Source organism: Carya illinoinensis, chromosome 4 (assembly GCF_018687715.1).
Source record: "Carya illinoinensis cultivar Pawnee chromosome 4, C.illinoinensisPawnee_v1, whole genome shotgun sequence".
Classification (NCBI taxonomy): domain Eukaryota; kingdom Viridiplantae; phylum Streptophyta; class Magnoliopsida; order Fagales; family Juglandaceae; genus Carya; species Carya illinoinensis.
In genome coordinates this window covers 30,526,766-30,535,615 of record NC_056755.1, presented here as the reverse complement: position 1 = coordinate 30,535,615, position 8,850 = coordinate 30,526,766, and positions in this window count along the sequence as shown.

Sequence of the window (8,850 nt, the reverse complement as noted above, 5' to 3'; positions counted from 1 at the left end):
AATCGTTCGCATATACCAAAAACTATTTTTCGCTTGAAAACCCAGTTTTCAATATTTAACACATGCATATGCATGCACAATGCAATGCAAATAAAATTACACAAATTAACCAACACTTTCCAAACATCCAAAACAACCAAACAAACAACTCCGTCCTCAAATCCAACCGACCCCTGACTCCTCGGACTCAGTCCGAAATAACCAACTAGTCACAAATAATTATTGTAAGAGCAAAAATATATTTAAATCTAAAATGAAGTTTGGAAAATACTTACAGCGCTATATATTAATTTTTGAAGGATCGACAAGCGGCAAACGGCGATGCGAAAGCAACGTAACAGTGCAAATTCACTGTGGCCTTGGGTTGTAAAATACTCACTTTTGAACGGAGACAAACCAAGGCTCGGGATTGATAGGGAATGGCCTAGAGGTGTTTATGAAGTTAGTGGAAGTGGAGTTTGGCCGTGGGTGGCGGTGAAAATGGTGGTTGAAGGGTTGAAATACCCAAATCGGAAACTAACTTGTAGGAGCTGCTCCAGCGATGGATCGAGGTTGGAAATGGGTGGTTTAGGACGACAAGGAGTTGGTGATGAAGTGGTGAAAAGGTGGTGGCCAGAGGTGGAGCGACGGCGGCAAATCGGAGCTAAAGCCGCTTGGTTTGAAGATGGTTTTCCGGCTAAACGGCGGCATAGATGGAGATGAAACTTGGTCGGGTGGTTCACCGGAGGGAGGGGAAGAGATGGGTGGTGGTGGTGTGCTGCACGGTGGCCGGCGGCGGTGGGTCTGGGCGGTTGGACGGAACGGTGTGAGGGAGAGGAGAGAGAAAGTTCAAACGGGCAAGGCACGCATGCAGAAAAGAAAGGGAAGAAAAGAAAGAAAAGGGGAAGAAAAAAAAAAGAAAGAAGAAAAGAAGAAAGAGAAAAAAAAAAGATGGAGGAAAAGAAATGAGGTCCAATCCTCACCTCTGGAGTCCAACAACTGATCCAACGAAAATAACTTTAAAAGGAATGAAACCAAGAAAATATTTTAAACACAGCGTAAAGTTAAAATATAATAAATAACTAATAAAACTAACTACTAAATTTTAAAACTAAAGACAAGATAAAATAAATTAAACAGCAATTTAAACTTAAATAACAAATAAAATCAATTTAAAATCCAATAATTTAAAATAAAAGAACTATTATTTTAATTAAATTAAAATATTTTTCAGTGAAAATACACGTAAAAACAGGATATCACATCCTCCCCCCTTAAAATAAATTTCGTCCTCGAAATTTGTGAGATAAAATATCAGCACCAAGCAGGATACGATACACAACTCAAAGTATACTTGAGAAAATCATACCATCGGCCATTTTCACACAAGTATGATTAAACCTCTCTCCAAATATACTCCTAAAGCAATTCCATCATATTCGTACTAGTCTCCCATCGACGCATCACGTCTAGAACTCCTAAAGCGGCCACGTAAACCGAAATCACCATATCCTCAAGAACTTCAAAACCACACCCAAGAAAATTCCAATAATTATTACTTCCTAGAATGAATTGTATTAACCTCAATCAACTCTTATGCTATATCATTGAAACTTTCATTGTATACTACACCTTGGTAACCTAATAGCCACTTCTCAAATTAACCATCCATAAGCATAATTTGCCCAACCAAAATATTACTCTCCAATTACAAGTACATTCTCGAAATTTTAAGTCATTACTAATTACTCAAAATTAGCACAAGATTTAAACACCCAATTATCTCCAAAATATCACGCTTCCGTGCGCACTCTGATAACTCGCCAAAATGCAAAAAGACTATATCCTCATAAATTAATACCCTTGAGTACAAGCTAACTCTAACACCTGGAAGCAAGAAAATCCTTTACCACATTTTGATAGAAAATAAAGTCTCCCAAAATCATGAATTATCACTCCTATCCCTCAATTATCTCTAGCTACCTTAATCAAATCAAAATTCCGCAATGACACCCATGATCATCAACAAAAAAGACGATATCAATCAATTGCAACCTTCCAAATTAAAAACAAGTAACATTATCTCAAAATACGCCAATCTCATCTAAGATAAAGAACATAAGGCTTGAATCCGTCCCGACCAACTAATAAAGCACCTATAACTCCTACCTAACAACTTACACTTTCAAGATCATCACCTAAATTCTCATCTAATTTAGAGATAACTAAATTCACTATGAACCACGATTAAATTCACCATAACCTTAATGAACCCTTCTTGTAAACTCGCTTACCTACTTCTATTCTCATAATCCTAATATTAGCATAACTATTTCCTTCAATTGCATACAAAATTAAATCTCAAGATAGGCCATGCTATTCAAATCTCCAATCCACCAAAACTATTGCACTAAAATCCGGAGTCCTACTGCTTATTACCTCACGTATCTGGTTAGGCTAATCACAGTTGATCCCTAAGCTTCCACTTTCAAGATTTTATTATCCACCACACATGGCGACCCAACAATCTCTTTTCAAGTTAAATAATAAAGTCTATAATTCTCCCAACTGGACACTCAAACTCCAAAGGAAAGTATAGTCTCAAAACTTAAATTCCTATGTGACCTCAAGTCACAATTAATTCTTGAAGATAATCTCAACAATTAATGCCAACCATCACTCCAATTGGTAATCTGCTTCAACTGTATACTCCGATAAACTCACCAAAAACTCAAAGTTAAGATCTCTTTAATTTAATACTATCACATCTAATAATCCACATCAGTACCTACCAAAACCACTTCTCTCAAGCCAAAATGAGACTAGGATTTGTACTCTTCGAAATCCATACACCTTCACCACCACTATAAATGGATCTCATGTACCCTTAGCTAAGACCAAAAATCATTCCAACGTATAAGTGATCCATCGCTCCCATTTCCAACATCCGTACCGTATCCTTAAAATAAACAAAATTCATTTCCCAAAACCCGCACCATCTATTATCCTTAAACTTGATATGGATCAATCCTAGAACCTACTACTAAAACTTCGAGCTATAACATTTATTTTCCCGAATACGATACAAAGCTTAAATCCTCAGATAATTACTCAAACTAAATCAATACCTTCATTCCCCAAATAAATATTCTCTCTAAAAATTTCCTATATTTATCATTCAACCATGATCAACCCCATTTTTGTGGTTACAACCTAATCAACCTCCAAAATATATAAAGCTCGCGTACCAAGTCTGTGAAACTAAAACTCAAATCTTATCACACTTCAATCCATCAATTCTGCGAATTCTAAAACTTTAAATTATACAAGCATCATTTTATGAAATCCTCAAGTTCAATGACCTTAAACCTAAAACATCACCTCATAAAGTTTGTAAATTCTAAAACCCCAATGTTATCAAACTACTTTTTTTTTTTTTTAAGTCAGCAAAATCTAAAACTTCTAAATTAAGTAATCCTTCAATTGCTCATTGAACCTACCACCTTAAATCCCATGAACTTATTCTTGAAGTCCATTGAACTTATAGTTCCCTACTCCATAGACTAATACATAAATTCTACAAAACTTCGAACTTCAATCGTCTTAAGCGACTTAAAGCTAACTCCCCTCCTTAGTTGCAACTTGCATTCCTACTCCCAAGAGATCGTCTAACCATGTCGTTCCCTTCTAGCCACAATATTATAAAAGTAACCCACCCCGATAAAATTCAAACCTATTACACTAAGTATTTATTCCTACCAACGACATTCTCGATAGTACTGTCCTCCTGCCATAGCATAATCCTCAACCCCACTTTTTAACTCCGGACAAAACAAAACAAATAACTTAAAACAAAATAAATAAAACAATTAGAACAACATCCTTTCAATTCAAATAAGATCAACTCAATCAAAGCAAATCAAACGGAATTAAACAAAATAAATTCAAATCAAATCGAATCAAGTTAAAGAAAAACAATACAACTTAAATAAATAAAATAATTTTAACTCAAGCTTTTAAAACACTCTGGTACTCCACCTATGGGACATATGGTTTTACCTAGAGCCGAACTGCTCTGATACCATCTGTGATTCCCCCAACTCCCACGTACGGCCATATGAAAATCGAGACGTTGGGATGATGACAACACGGGTCACACATCCCATTGCCAAGTGCCAAGTGTGTGTGTACATGCAATATGTGTACAAATAAAAACACCCAGCGGATAAGAAAGTCATATAACTAAGTACCAGAATTTTTGTTTAATACCAGCCAGTTTAAAACAGGCGTAAATAAAATATTACATGTTCAATACTATCTCAAATCCAAATACATAACATCAAAACAAATACAAATAAAGTCCATAGATAAGCATCTCCACATCAAAACTCAGGCGGAGCCGCCTCCTCGGGCTTAGCCTCCTCTTCCTCCTCAATCTCTGCATCAAAATCTACGGTACTAAAATGGTGGCGCAGGTAAGTAATCTTCCAAACGCCACAAGATAAAAATATACTAAACTCTACAATATGCATGAAAAGATGCCCAATGCACATGTCCCAAAAATCCACATTTTTATCACGCACACCAAAATGGCATTTGGCCCAAAATATATCCCTTAAACATATCCTCGCTATTATCCCAGATAATAGCCCAAAAACCAATTTCGCCATTTTCCTAGAAAATGGCCCAATAACCAATCCATCAGAGCACTATAGGCGGGAATTGCAGGTGGGACTCTACCACCATCCCTGCTCACCACTATCCCTACGCGTGCATCGTAGGCGGGAATCGCAAGTGGGACTTTACCACCATCCCTACGCCGCGTGCATTGTAGGCGGGAATCGCAGGCGGGACTCTACCACCATCCCTACTCACCACCATCTCTACACATGCATCTGAATCAAGTCAATCAATCCAATCGTTCGCATATACCAAAAACTATTTTTCGCTTGAAAACCTAGTTTTCAATATTTAACACATGCATATGCATGCACAATGCAATGCAAATAAAATTACACAAATTAACCAACACTTTCCAAACATCCAAAACAACCAAACAAACAACTCCACCCTCAAATCCAACCGACCCCCGACTTCTCGGACTCAGTTCGAAATAACCAACGAGTCACAAATAATTATTGTAAGAGCAAAAATATATTTAAATCTAAAATGAAGTTTGGAAAATACTTACAGCGCTATATATTAATTTTCAAAGTATCGGCGAGCGACAAACGGCGATGTGAAAGCAACGTAATAGTGCAAATTCACTGTGGCCGTGGGTTGTAAAATACCCACTTTTGAACGGGGACAAACGAAGGCTCGGGATTGATAGGGAATGGCTTAGAGGTGTTTATGAAGGTAGTGGCAGTGGAGTTTGGCCGTGGGTGGCGGTGAAAATGGTGGTTGAAGGGCTGAAATACCCAAATCGGAAACTAACTTGGGTGGTTTAGGACCGCAAGGGGTCGGTGATGAAATGGTGAAGAGGTGGTGGCCGGAGGTAGAGCGGCGGCGGCAAATCGGAGCTAAAGCCACTCAGCTTGAAGATGGTTTTCCGGCTAAACGGCGGCATGGATGGAGATGAAACTTGGTGGAGTGGTTCACCGGAGGGAGGGGAAGAGATGGGTGGTGGTGGTGTGCTGCACGGTGGCCGGCGGCGGTGGGTCTGGGCGGTTGGACGGAACTGCGTGAGGGAGAGGAGAGAGAAAGTTCAAACGGGCAAGGCACGCACGCGGAAAAGAAAGGGAAGAAAAGAAAGAAAAGGGGAAGAAAAAAAAAAGAAAGAAGAAAAGAAAAAAGAGAAACGAAAAGATGGAGGAAAAGAAATGAGGTCCGATCCTCATCTCTGGAGTCCAATAACTGATGCAACGAAAATAACTTTAAACGCAATGAAACCAAGAAAATATTTTTAACATAGTATAAAGCTAAAATATAATAAATAACTAATAAAACTAACTACTAAATTTTAAAACCAAAGACAAGCTAAAATAAATTAAACAGCAATTTAAACTTAAATAACAAATAAAATCAATTTAAAATCCAATAATTTAAAATAAAAGAACTATTATTTTAATTAAATTAAAATATTCTTTTAGTGAAAATATATGTAAAAATGGGATATCACAAGGCCAACCAACGAGAGCGCCTATAACCTCTATACGATATCCCAAAGTTCAAGTTCATTACCTATATTTTGAATAACATCTAATCTTGCAATAACTAACTCACTATAAACTACCATTGACTTCAAGTCGCAATTAATTTTCAAGATAAACACAACAGTTGTTACAAACCATCATCCCAATGGGTAACCCGCTTCGACTGCACATACCGTTCAACTTACCAAACAACTCAAAGCCAAAATCTCTTGAATTTTAATATTATCACACAGATTCCTCTTCAATTCCTACCAAGCCAAAAATAGATCAGAGTAGGACCAACACTCCCCGAAATTCATACACACTTACTATTACTACTCAAAGATTTCATGTACTTTTTGCCAACACCATAAATCATTCAAACGTACAAGTGATCCATTACCACATTTCCATCATCTGGACTTATATCCTCAACTCAACAAGATTCATTCCTGAATCTACTCAACTTATATCCTTAAATCAGCAACTAGCCATTGTTTAAAGTTTGGTACCGAGAATGACCTTAAACCTGCTAAAAATCCATTCTCAAAAGTCTACGGATCACATAGCCTCAAATTCAATCGTATTCAATACCAACACAAAATCTACTATTTCCAACACCCTGATGGACCTATATCTTTCGAATCGATAAAAATAATTTCCTAGAATCTGCTACTACGACCTCGAATTAAGAATCATTATTTTCTAAACTAGCTCAATATCTTCAATCCTTAAAAGAATACACGAACTAGATCATTACCTCCAATCCTCAAAGAAATCTACTCTAGAAAAATTTTTCATATAAAAAACTCAACTCTAATCAACCATATTTTAATGGTTACAAACTAATCACTCACTAGAGTAGATCAAGTTACAGCACTAAGTCTGTTAAACTAAGAACTCAATTCTTATTATAAATCGGTCCTTCAACTCTGCAATTCTAAAACCTTAAATCAAATAAGAATCATCTTCTGGAACTTCTAAGATCAATGAACTTACATCCCATAATAGAAAAATCGACTCCCAAATCTTTCAAATTCTAAAACATTGATAGATAATAAATCATTTTCTGAAATTCTCAAGATTTGTTGCTTTAATCCAAAACATTCACCTTAAAAGCTTGTAAAATTTAAAGCCCCAATTGCTACCAAATTACTCATCCGAAAACTCGAAATTTAATTATTTCCCCCCAAAGCTTGTCGAACCTAAAACTTTAATTACGATAAACTTATTTTCCTAAAATCTATAAGGTCTCAAACTTTAAAACTTTGCTGGAACTTCATAAAATCTATTCTTGAAATTTGTTGAACTTACAACCTACTACGTTATAGACCATTTCATAAACTCCACGGAACCAAAGAACTCGATTATTCTACTTCCCTAAAAGATCACCCAGATCATGCCATTCTCTCCAAGCCTCGATAATATAAAAATTTTTCAAAATTTACATTACTTATGTAAATTTTGTCCTAAACTCAAATATCAATTTAGAAAAATTTAAAACAAATCACAACTATGAAAAACACACTATGGCCGAAACATCTATAGGCCATTTATCTTATTTTTGTTGAAATTCCTTCTAACTTCAAAACTCATGCTTAAACCAAAATTTTGCAACAGGGATCTTCCTATCTTAAGTTTAAAACCATACTTAAAACATCAATTCAAAAAAATCTAATAATCACCACCAATCTTTTTGTAAAAAGATCCAAATACTTGAATCACAAGTTTTGACCATAAATTAAAACACTTTCAAGAATTCCAAATAATCAAATATTACTTCTAACATATTCATAACATCATCCTAAGATCAACCATGCTTTAAATCATCAAACTAAAGTCACCAAAATCACAAAATAACACTTGGAGTTTTTGGTTTTACACTTAGTCCAAAAACATAAACTTTTTCCTCAATTAGCTTTGATAAATCTCTTGATCAATGGCTTAAGAAAGTGATATCTTTGAAATAAAGCATTACATGGTTTAAAAATGTGTCCTAAAGAATATCCAACCATCAAAATTAAAATCACATGGCTAAAAATCTATCAAACATGGATCTAATCTAAAAACATCAAATCTTAGGCCTAACCGAAATTCTCTTGCATAAAAAAAACATATCTTTGAAACTAATACTAAATATCTTCAAAATAGAATCCTAACATGAAAATAAGAGACTTAGGATCATTATATGAAAATATCAAAGCCTTTAAAGTAAGATCAAACCTCAAAATATTCAAACTTTCTCCAAATAAAAACTGTTTTTCCACTTCCAGTTTTCAAGTTTCTAGATATAAGAAAATATATCATCAAAAGCTTTAGTCATGAAACAAAACCTTAATGAAAACTCATAAAAATATGCTAACAACACTCCATAAAATGTTTGGACCAAGATATGTCCATTAGCTTGGTCAAAAACTCCAAAACATAACATACTCTCCAATTTCACGTCCAGAATGACCTTTCTATGGTTAAAAATACTTTGGACCAACCAAATGACCATGGAATGATACGAATAATATATATACGAAAACTTTACTCAAAGAGAACCAACTGTTATGAATGATTCATTGTGTGAAAATACTTACAAAAGGTCAAAAACCTCTATGCAAAAAGCACTAGAAATATGCTCGAGAGAGCTCTTTTGGGTTTCTCTCTAAGAACGGGCTTAAGAAGTGATGAAAGGGATTGAAGTGTGTCTTGCACGACTCAAGACTTTTGGAGGGGGAATATATGGACT